General features: G+C 26.7%; 1 protein-coding gene across 1 annotated transcript in view; it reads left to right on the top strand.

Moving 5' to 3' along the window:
• Window positions 1–6,280: 6,280 nt before the first annotated feature.
• Window positions 6,281–11,855, top strand: part of LOC113385609 — a 39,163-nt gene continuing 33,588 nt past the window's right edge. The window contains 1 exon segment of the mRNA XM_026623458.1: window positions 6,281–6,304. The gene's annotated coding sequence lies outside the window, so the exon portion shown is untranslated.

Below are 11,855 nucleotides of genomic sequence, written 5' to 3'. Positions count from 1 at the left end.
CACTCACGACATTAATTTTTACGACAAATCTATAACAAAAGTATTTTATTTTGTTGTTAGTTTTTTTGGTTGTGAGCACTCTGTTGTTTAGTTTACGAGACCTTAATATAATTTTTAAGATTTTTAATTGTTTTATAAGAAGTATTGTTAATTTTGAGTTAGATTTAATAGATGTTTTTATAAAACATCTGTTATAACTCACATGTGGATGGGGTAAAAAGGACCAATCACACGTTTAATCGCGCAAAGGTGTAAACAATAAAGTAAACTAGTAAACCAAAAAGTAAACTCGTGGAGTATGGCATCGTGCCTTAAGGCAAATTGCTGGAACGTCCTGCGACGTAGCGAAATGTTCGAAAAATATTTAATGTTTTCAAATAGATTATTATAAATTCTGTAATATTGTTTAATATTTATAAGAAATATATAAACTGAATTGCAAAGTTAAAATTATTTATTTAAAGTATATACGTGAGCTTTAGAACTTGAAAGCCAGAATTAAAAATTTTTTTTTAAAAAAAAGCAATAAAGCAATTATTTTGTTGAAGCATGCAGAAAGTTTTTTGAATAATTTAAATGGGTTGCTTAGTTCTTTCAAAAAATACATTTTTTGTACATTTAGCTCTGTATCTTTGAAATGGCTGGACCTGCCTTTGACAAAAACTAATCACCTCTTCTACTTATCATTGCATATTGAATGTTTTTTGGATCATTCAAATCGGATAATCCGTTCTATCAAAAAATCGATTTGCATTTTCTGTACTCTTTTCCCTATCTTTGTAACGGCTGAACCATTGAACCATTCAAATCGGTTGATTCGTGCGCCCGAAAACGTGGACGACAAAATGCGGACATACAAAACACACACGCATCCATTTTTCTGAAGTATGCCAAAATGTTTAAAAACCTCTGAAACGTGAAGATATGCAAACATTTTCAATATTGGTTTTCGGCCCATTACTATAACTTAACCTACGTGAAGTTATTTAAGTTAAGAAAAGCAATTTTACAAGAGATAAATTAGAGTTATTCGAACTCTGCTGATGAATATTTCTGACGAAATACCAGATCAATGTTATATGCCTTATCAAGATTTCAGATTTGTATTGAAATAATTCAACATAATGTTTTATTATTTACAACTAAGATTTATCAAGACAATAATATTTTTAAATACTACTATATAAATTTGATGCATTTGTCGGCCTTGAATGCCATAGAAAACAAAACGGAGCACAAAATTAATCCCGTCGCGACGATAGAACATTTTAAACTAATCAATAACATCATATATTTTATAATTTATTTATATTGGAACGGAATGTGTTGATTAGAACTAACCGATATATTTTTGTAGAACTATGTCGATAATCTCATAATTTTTATTATAATTTTTATAATTATTGCATTATTAAAATTATTAGTGAATCAATTAAGATTTTAAAATTGTAGAGTCTTATTTTGGTAAAACTATCTGTCTATTCATATAGACATTACAGATAGTTGTGGTGAATGACAAAGGTAATTTAATTAAAATATCAAACACTTAGTCATAAGAATTCACAAAAATGTTGCGAATGAAAATTTGCATAAAAGACAATGTTACAATAAAAGTTACTCAATTTGGCAATGAAATGAATTCTTAAATTATTTTTCATTTCTTAACAATGCACAGTCAGTAAAGTTTATCAACATACTTTTAGAATAGTATGTCATGCAGATTAGTACAATGAAGCAAACACAATTAAATATTTTCTCACATATATCAGATGTGCTAGAATTATTAACAATTTGAAATATAGTGAAGTAAAAAAAGATTCAATATATAAAATTGAATTCTATGAAGATTTATGAACTATCCAGGTTACATGTATGCAGTTTCATAGATTTTTATAAAGCATTAATAAAAAAAACTACACGTTTCGGATGAAGTCTTAGGAGTCTGCATTCAATCAATTGGGTGGATTTGAAATAAAACTGTATTAAAAAGTCATATAAATGTTGTGAATAAGCTTGATCTTTTTTTTAAACCTAAGATTTCAGGAAATCAGGTATTGTACAATTTCAAGGAATTTTACAATAGACCTATGTACATATATAAGATTTTCAAACTTGATATCAATTAGAAAGGTGATAATTAACCATTACAAATTTAATAAATCTGTATATCAAGATCTATATTGAGACTGCCATTTAGTGAAACAACAAACTAGGAAACAATAAAATAATGATACTATTATAAAATAATAACACTATTATAAAATAATAATACTATTATAAAATAATAATACTAATAATATATGAATTTTTACTTAGTACCAGCAAAAGTTCTCTGATAGTGACTACAAAATAATCCTCGACTATTCATCAAATGTTATAAAAACTATATAAAAGAAGACACAACTATTTTGTTCTATTTTCATCATTTTTCCAAAACATTTTATAAGAAGCTTTTTATCCACATTTTGTACTTTAAAAACTGTACACTTGATTTTAATATTTTATTTTATTTTATTTTTCATGAACTACGAATTACACTTATGTTGTTTAAATTGTTTACTTTTTTGTATATTATTTTTTTTTCAATTTCAAACATTTTATTTTTGTAGAATACATATAGGGTAGGGCAGGTCACAAAGGTCGAATTTGACTTTGAGCAATGATATTGTTAAAGCCAAAATTATATCATAACAAATAACACATAATAAACAAACAACTTTCTGACTATGTTCAGTAAAAATCCTAGCTAATTCATCATTCTAGAAATGGGTTTTTTCGCTGTGTTACAAAAATTTGTAACATGGTCTTTTTCACCTTATATGCAAAGTAAATTGGGACAAGAAAGTGGGCAAACAGGACCAACATTTAATTTTAATTTTAAAGGATTTTTACAAAATGACATTATTCTGCTATTTCGTTTTGAGATATTGGTGGTAGACCTTTTTACCCGCGGACGTTTAAGCCCGCTCTACCATTTACTATATTGAAATTATTAGTGAAAAAATTAAGAAAATATGAATGAAAAAAAAAATATTATTTTTTTTAATGAAAAAAAGAAAATTAAAAAAAAAGTTTTCTCTACTGAATGACGATATCTATGTAGACTGAATCGTACAGATTTAATAAATTCGTAATTGATTAAATACACAGTTTTTTAATTGACGTCGTTTTGGGGTTGCGGCCATTTATTGGCGATTATTTTACATTTGGCGACCAATAATGATTATTAGGCATATGCACATTAAATTATCAGATGTTTTTTTAAGATTTTAGTGATAGGTTGTAATTCTGTTTACACTTCTATGGGTTCCGTACCAAGATTTATAATGTTTAATCGTTGGTCTGCAACGCAATCAGAAAAATCATATATATGAGATGCAAAAATCTGATTATGAAAATTTATATTATTGTTGAGCCTGTTTGATGGATAAATTTAATAAATAATATAAAGAAATATAAATATAAAGGATGAAGGATTTTGCTATTTGTGGTATTATACTCTTTTGCAGGAAAAGGGATTAATAATTTAATAAAACAATAAATTTAATTAAATTTTTCAATTTCTCCGGCACTGTACACCGTATAATTTTATTATTGTTAACAATCTCTTCCATAAATGTGTTGCGATGACCGCACAAGGTTGTTAGAAATCATCATAATGTTTTTTCTGTTCTTTATTTATGTGTATCTATTGTTGAATCGTGGGCGATACATCGTAGTATATGGTTATTGGATACGCTTTTTGCTAAAATCGATTTCAGGAAGTAATTGTCTATTGAATGGCAATGATTCATATTGAGAAGATCGGCGCTTTTGTATTTGGTTTTTTAGAGTTTAGTGATCATAGATTATAGTCGGTCAGTCAGTCCGTAAACAATTGTTAATATTTTCGAAGAACAACAAAATCATTATACAATAAATGATATTGTTGATATGCAAATTAGTTTCTAGGTCATGACAAAGTATTTCGTTTAGTTGTGAACAATTTATTAACTTCCCGTGGGGTAAGTCATAGTAACCGTCCAAGAACCGAAAATGAAATTTTTTGCATATATTTACGTTTCAGAGGTTTTTGAACATTTTGGCATACCCTGGTAAAATTGATGTATGTGTGGATACAATTTTTCGTCGACGGTTTCGAGCATACAGATCAACCGATTTGAATGATTCAATGGGCAATCGATTACTATTCATGGAGAGAGGTGTTGATTAGTTTTTGGCGAAGACATGCCTAGCGGTTTCAGGATTACAAAGAAAAAAATGTTGGCAATTGACATTTGGCGGTCAAAAATGACCATTAGACATATGTACATCAAAGTATCAGATATTTTATAGAAATTTTAAAAATAGGTTCAAATTCTGTTTACACTTTTCTGGGTTCCGTACCAAGATTTATAATGTTTAACGCAGTCAGTAAAATCTAAGTTTTTCAAAATTTTCAAAAACTTAAAGATTTAAAAACTTTAAATTATGGTACAAGAAGTTCCAGCAATTTGTCTTAAAGCACGATTCCATGCACCACTAGTTTTGAAATCAATTGTTCGGAATGAAATTTAGTTTTAGGGTTGTATGGTTTTAAAAAAAAAAATCACTGCTTTTATTTGAGTTCGAAGACTCCAAACTTTGTCCCTGAGTAGAAAAAATATTTTTTTATAATTTTTTATTCAAAAAAAGAGAGTTGCCATAAATTTTTTAAGTTATTATTGAAATTTTATTATATTGTTTTTTACTTTGAATAATTTTAAAACGAGTATTGTTTTCATTTTGTACCTTTACAAATACTTGATAAGTATTTGTAAAATTTATTTTTAAAAACAAATTTAATAAAATATGCGTAATATAGGTAATTTTTTTCAAGTAGAGAATGAGAGTTTTTATTATATGATTATTTATAATAATAATAATACACTAGATATAGGTTTGACACAAATTCAAATTTTTTACTGAATATTTTAAGGTATTTACTTTAAATTTCACAAAGCAAATTTATCATTAATAATCACTAAAAGTCAGTAATAATAAAATTAATTTTCTAGTTGGTGTAATTGTTGTGCCATTATGAATATATTATATTTGATTCTATGATTCATCTAATTATCGATAATTAATTTAAATAGTATTAAATTATACAGAAGTTCGATCATTAGCTTTTCAATCAAGATATTTTATTGTGAACATTTAAATATAACATTATTGCATTAATATGATGATACAATATAAAATCAATTTATTACATGAAAGGTATCAATTATAAAATATTATTACCTGTATACTGCAAATAACGCATATATTTGAAAGTATTATAACATTATTGCATGAACTGATGATCTAATATAGAATCAATTTATTACATAAAATGTATCAATTATAAAATTTATTGCTTCAATACTTGCACCTGGATATATATATATATATATATATATATATATATATATATATAAATATACATATATGCAGGTGTGTATGTATGTATGTATGTCAGTGGCTTTAGTAATTTGAGGTAAATCACTTAGAAATAAAAACCTATTCCATTTTAAAAATGTTGATTTAAATTAATTATATTTTGAAATTAATTTAAAATTATTGTTCATAAATTCCAATGAAATTTAGATTATATATTCTTCAAGGATAACTGTAAAAACATATATTCATATCATTGATGTACTTATATTCTTGCATTTAATGAATTATACCATGCATTTCTCTGAATTAAACCTCAATTTTATTTTTTAGAAATATTAATGAACTTGATTACATTTGGAATTATTAAGTTTAAATTATTGATTATTAGTATTTAGAAGATTTAGATTATATATACTCTACAGATTACTATAAATTAGTGCTATTTTTGATAATCATATCATTGATGTAGGTACCTACTATTTCTTGCACTTTATGAATTATTTCATGCATTTCGTAACTTACTCTTATGTTAGTCACAAACTAATTCTATTTATTACAATTATTTATTTGAATTGATTATATTTTGAATTTACGTTTAAATTATTGTTGAATAATGCTAAGAAGATTCAGATTATACATTTTTCAAGGATTACTATATATAGTACTTTTTTAAAAAGAAATCTATATCATAGTACCATGTTATGCATTTCGAAAAGTAAAAACTTCTGGAATACATTCATGTTTAAAGTAAATTACAATTATAAATTTTAATCAAAATAATTTTATATAATTTCTTTCAGGATTCGTGAAGAAATGGCGCATAATGAGAGATTGTTGACACAATATTTTGTTATCTTGGTGATCGCTGTTTCATATGTTTTTGCTGCTGCGGCAGTTCAAGGTAATTACATCTTTATAATCTGCTATTATTTCAAAACCTTGTGAATATTAATATTATTTTGATTAGATTATTGTAAGTATTTTGATGATGATTGTTATTACTTCTTTCTATATTACTTTCATTATTACATTATTACTTCTTTTTTTTGCTTTTAGTTATTTTCTCTCTTTAATTCGATAATTATGGAAGAACGCATTGTTTTCAAAGATATTCGTGAAAATAACTATGATTTAATCGAAAATCATTACAGACTTAATATCTAGTTATTTATTGGCCTCACTTAGAGCTTTTAGTCACACCTACACCTACACTATAAGATTTTTTTACATTTCATAGTATCTTATACATATACAATCTGTATCCTATTATATACGTTTTTTTAATTTCTATTCTCTCTTTATAATTGACTTCCATGCTCTTTTTTTGTGCTAAAATTTCTTCCTTTTCTAACGTTTAATTCTATATAGAATTGATAGAATATTCTATCATTAATTAAAATCGTACTTAATTTCAATCCAACAAATCAAATAACAATTCTATGTCAGTGCCAGGATTCGACCCAAGTATCCCTGTCGTGTGATTCATGCGTGCTACTGACTGAGCTATTCCCACCACAATATCTAGGTTATTAGAGATTTAAGAGTTTGCAATTAAATATCTCAGTTAATATAAATATATTATTTTGCAAATAATACAAAATGAGTTAAATAATTATGTTTCTAGATTAAAATCTTTACTACCAGGTTTAATTATTACTTACAGCTTCTTCGCACAATCATGAAACAACGGTATCAGTTAACTACTCATTCGTTTGAATTCTATAATTGAATGTTTTTTATAAATTATTTATACAGACGTTTAAAACCTATTAGAAGATGAGAACATAAAGATAGAAACCGTTAGATTAGAAATACATGCAATAAGCTTGATTTGAATATTTCACAGATTTTATACTCATTTATCAGCTTCCGTAATTAAATTGTGGTGCTCTATGCATACGAGGAGATTAAATACAGTTATAAATATCCACATGGATTTTTATTATATCAAGATACGTATATTAGTCATCCATAATTAATTATACATATTTGTCATGTGCTAGATCAATGCAATAATCAAAGCTGAAGTATTGATGTTGCAGTTGGTAGCAAAAACATTTTCGACTCATACGTAAAAAGGTGCTTTTAAGTTTAGACGAATCATATTTGGTCCATTGATGTTTTTATCTTATCTAATATTACGGCCACAGTTATAAATTGACGAACTAAGGGCTGAAGTATTTGCAAAAAAGTGAAAGATTCAAATATTAATATTTTTTATTAATTATTGGTCAAAATTTATGACTATCAGCAAATCAATCGATAATGGTATTTGGTCCTTATATAATTAATTCTTTATTTTAAGAGCAAATATTCCGATTTGCTATATGTTGAAAGAGATAAATTGAATTATATAAACCAACGCTCAGTGTATGAACATTTATCAAGATCAAAAAAATGTCTAAATTGTTTGGTTGATCGCTTATTCATCTATTTTCCTACGTATTTCCTATTATCTGAGAACATTTGCAACATATTGGCAAAATAAGCAGTTCAGATGTTTAGATTATTATTATTTTAAACATTTTTTTTTTCAAGCGGTTCTGATTTATTTGTAACTGACTTCTTATTGATTTTTATCGAGTACAAAGACAGTCAGACGTCAGTGGGACTTTGGTTTGGGTATTTTAGTAATTAAGGTTTTTTTATAAAGCCAAGGAATTGTGTTTATGCATCCCAGGCTTGGTCTTTTGACTGGGTATGTAGGAAACAATATAACCTGGGTCTAGTACCAACTAAAACCTCATCTTATCTCTTCTCTGGTCTCCACGCAAACTGTTGTTAGGCAATACTACATAAGGGGATGATCTAGAAACCTACAAATCTTTCACTGAATTACACTTTTCTTCTAATTATTGCCATTAGTTCTTCTTTTTTTCGAAGTTCGCAAGTCCATTAATAATGGAGATGGCTGCTAATCATTGGCGGACTAGGAAATGTTAAATTTAATAGTCAAGCTTCATTATCGGTGTACCATATAAAAATATTATAATATTGAATGTTTAGGAATTGCATGATTTTATATTGATTTATCTCATTAAGAAAAATTTAATCGATTAGCCATCTGATACAAAGATAAAACTATATAGGAAAACTACATTTTCTCAATGCTGAAGAATTGATTTGCCATTTTTTCATCTCATAATTTCTTGATTTATGTCGACTAAAGTTAAATAAAAATAAAATTTGGTGATGTTGTGACATAAAAATGCAATCACTAGGTTTGATTGATTTTTATAGAAATGGTATAGATATGGTATTGAAATTTAGACATTCATGAATATGGGTTTAGAAAAAAAGCATTTAATTCCCCTGTCACGAAATCAAGTTTACATTAGGTATTTTTATTATGCTATTTTTATTTAGTTTATCTCATTTACAAATCTGTCTTTCTGGTGAAATACACTTCATATAAAAGTTTTTTGTACAATTTAAAACGTACAAATTTCAATAAATTGTACGTTTTTGCATGAAAATTTGACAAATTATCATATTGTTTAATTTATTAAAACAATACGTATCTATATAATTTTATATCACTTAGTAGTGAAATTTAAGGTTTTCGAACTAGGAAGTTTCAGATTTGATACTTAACTTTCTGATAACGAGCAATAGTGATATCGGCATTGATTTGAAAATATTGATTACTACTATTTACGTAAATCAAGTTCATTATTATTATTTTTAACAGCGATCAGAACTTGAGGTTCTATGAGCTGTTGTGATGAATATTTACTAACTACTACTTACTACCGACTTATACTAAGTAGTAATACATACTAATTACTAATACTTATAAACTACCGGATAGTTTATAGATGGATCCAAACACCTTGTCGCACCTCTTCTCTATATGATTAATATTAGTATTACTACAGCTTCTATGATGCTGATAAATTTTTAATAATGCAACAATACCGGGTAAGGGCTATTCATATTCGGAAACATATCGCTATCTACATTTCTAAGTCAACTACGCATGTGACTACTGCTTGACATCGGGCTCTCGAAGCGGGATCGAACCGCAGGCTTCTAATTCAGGTCCAGTCGCTCTAACCACTTACCTACAAGCGAGTAGGAAACTAGTTTATTAACAGTCTGCAACTAATCTCGAACACTGTTTCAATATGTTAAGAATTGATCGGTAACGCCGAATTTAAATTGGAAATGACGTGTCCGTCGATCCGTCACCTGTCACAATGGGAATTGGCGCCACAGAATCAAGTTGTTCGAAAGCATAACCTGCATATTATAATTATAGTCTGAAACTATTATAACAAATTACGCTTTTAATATGAAGCATCATGTAACCGGATACGACGGGACATGGAATTTGTAGTAGACGGGACAAATTCTATAGACAGAGAGCTGGGGGCACATCTGCTTCAGAAAATAATCTTATTTGACTCTGGGATTTTATGTTAATTTTCTTTAAAATATATGTCAACATTACAGAACAGTGTATATTATTGAATTAATTAATTATTAAAAAAATGGATTCTGTACTTAATTTGGAATTAGCTCAACTTAACTAATTAAATTATGATTACAATAGAATATGTACAATTTAATTTTGTAAAAAATATATTACATTATTCAATTACATTTTATACAAGATTTATCATTTATGCAGATATTTACAATAATAAAACTTTTTGTTCATTTGTATTAATAAAAAGAAGTATGTATACTAGGACAATATTATTGGTTTTAGATCTCGTATCGCAATTGCGATCATCTTAATATTTTATTAATAATTTAATGGATATGTATTCAATTTCATTCTAACTGGTTTAAATACCGGAATGTTTTGGTAACACTATGTGGTCTACTTGTCGCAATGTGAAGTATTTCATTCTAATTTAAGCTCTTATAATTTATAACACCTCAATACACATGCAGAATGTAATTAAAAATTTTTACTAATTAATGAACAATTGAACGTTTTTAAAAATTAATACGATAATTATTATATATAGAACAGAAATATTTTTGATTTCACAATAAACGAATAATAAACGAATACATGAAGTAACGTGGATGTAACACATACATTAATATGAATCTTACTTAATTTAAATTAGACATTTGCTGTGTTGACTAAAAAAATTATGAAATAGTAATGAAAAACTGCTGTTATTTAAAATCTGCTATTTATTTTTTAGGTTTTCGACCTATGTACGTTTCATCTTTAGGATATATATAAAAGGCATGATCTTGTTTAGAAGATTTACAAACAAAACTAATGTTATAAAATTTATGAATATATAAATGATATGATTGAAATGTGTAAAAATATCAAAGTAAAAACTGAAGCTTTTTAATAAAAATGTTGAAAAGGAAATTTAAAAAATGTACTTTTTCTGCATAGCTAGTTTATATATTTTTTATACTTTATTTATACTACTTCGATTTGTTAATGAAAGCAATGAGCAGAAATTGTTAACAATATATGAAGAAGTGATAGAATTATGATCCTATATTAAAAGATATGCTTAGTAATGAATCAGAAGTATAATATTAAAATAAATCGAAAACAATAGGTAAAATAATAAATTAGTGAAGACAAGAAAATTAATAAAAAAATATCTAATTGTAAGTGAGTACAGTGGCTAATTTGCGCTTTGGTCTGGTGGTAACTTCTTGAATACTGACTTATTGGTTAAATCGTTCGGATGGACGTCGATTCTGCTTTTGTAATTGGAAGCTTTTGTAAATGAAAAGAAAATTTTGTATATCACTAAAAACTTAAAAAAAAGTAATAACTGGAAATTATTACTGATAGAATATTCTATCATTAATTAAAATCGTACTTAATTTCAATCCAACAAATCAAATAACAATTCTATGTCAGTGCCAGGATTCGACCCAAGTATCCCTGTCGTGTGATTCATGCGTGCTACTGACTGAGCTATTCCCACCACAATATCTAGGTTATTAGAGATTTAAGAGTTTGCAATTAAATATCTCAGTTAATATAAATATATTATTTTGCAAATAATACAAAATGAGTTAAATAATTATGTTTCTAGATTAAAATCTTTACTACCAGGTTTAATTATTACTTACAGCTTCTTCGCACAATCATGAAACAACGGTATCAGTTAACTACTCATTCGTTTGAATTCTATAATTGAATGTTTTTTATAAATTATTTATACAGACGTTTAAAACCTATTAGAAGATGAGAACATAAAGATAGAAACCGTTAGATTAGAAATACATGCAATCGATTATAGTATTAGTTATTAAATTTGTTTAAAAGTTAGTTATTTTTATTTAGTAAATATATTTAACATATGTCAGAAGAATGCATTTAAAATCAGCAAAGCACTATCCTGCATGGTTTTAAATATAATCTTTAAAGAAAGCCGCTTTATTGCTATATGCACTTCAGCGCTATGATTATTGAGAGCCCAAGAACGCGAAACACGTCATCGTCTTCGAGTTGA

The sequence above is a fragment of the Ctenocephalides felis genome, unplaced genomic scaffold (assembly GCF_003426905.1).
Source record: "Ctenocephalides felis isolate EL2017-DRISC unplaced genomic scaffold, ASM342690v1 CF-g0.4_SCAFFOLD_03571, whole genome shotgun sequence".
Taxonomy (NCBI): domain Eukaryota; kingdom Metazoa; phylum Arthropoda; class Insecta; order Siphonaptera; family Pulicidae; genus Ctenocephalides; species Ctenocephalides felis.
The sequence above is the reverse complement of the archived record's forward strand: the minus strand, read 5'-3'. Positions and strand labels throughout refer to the sequence as shown.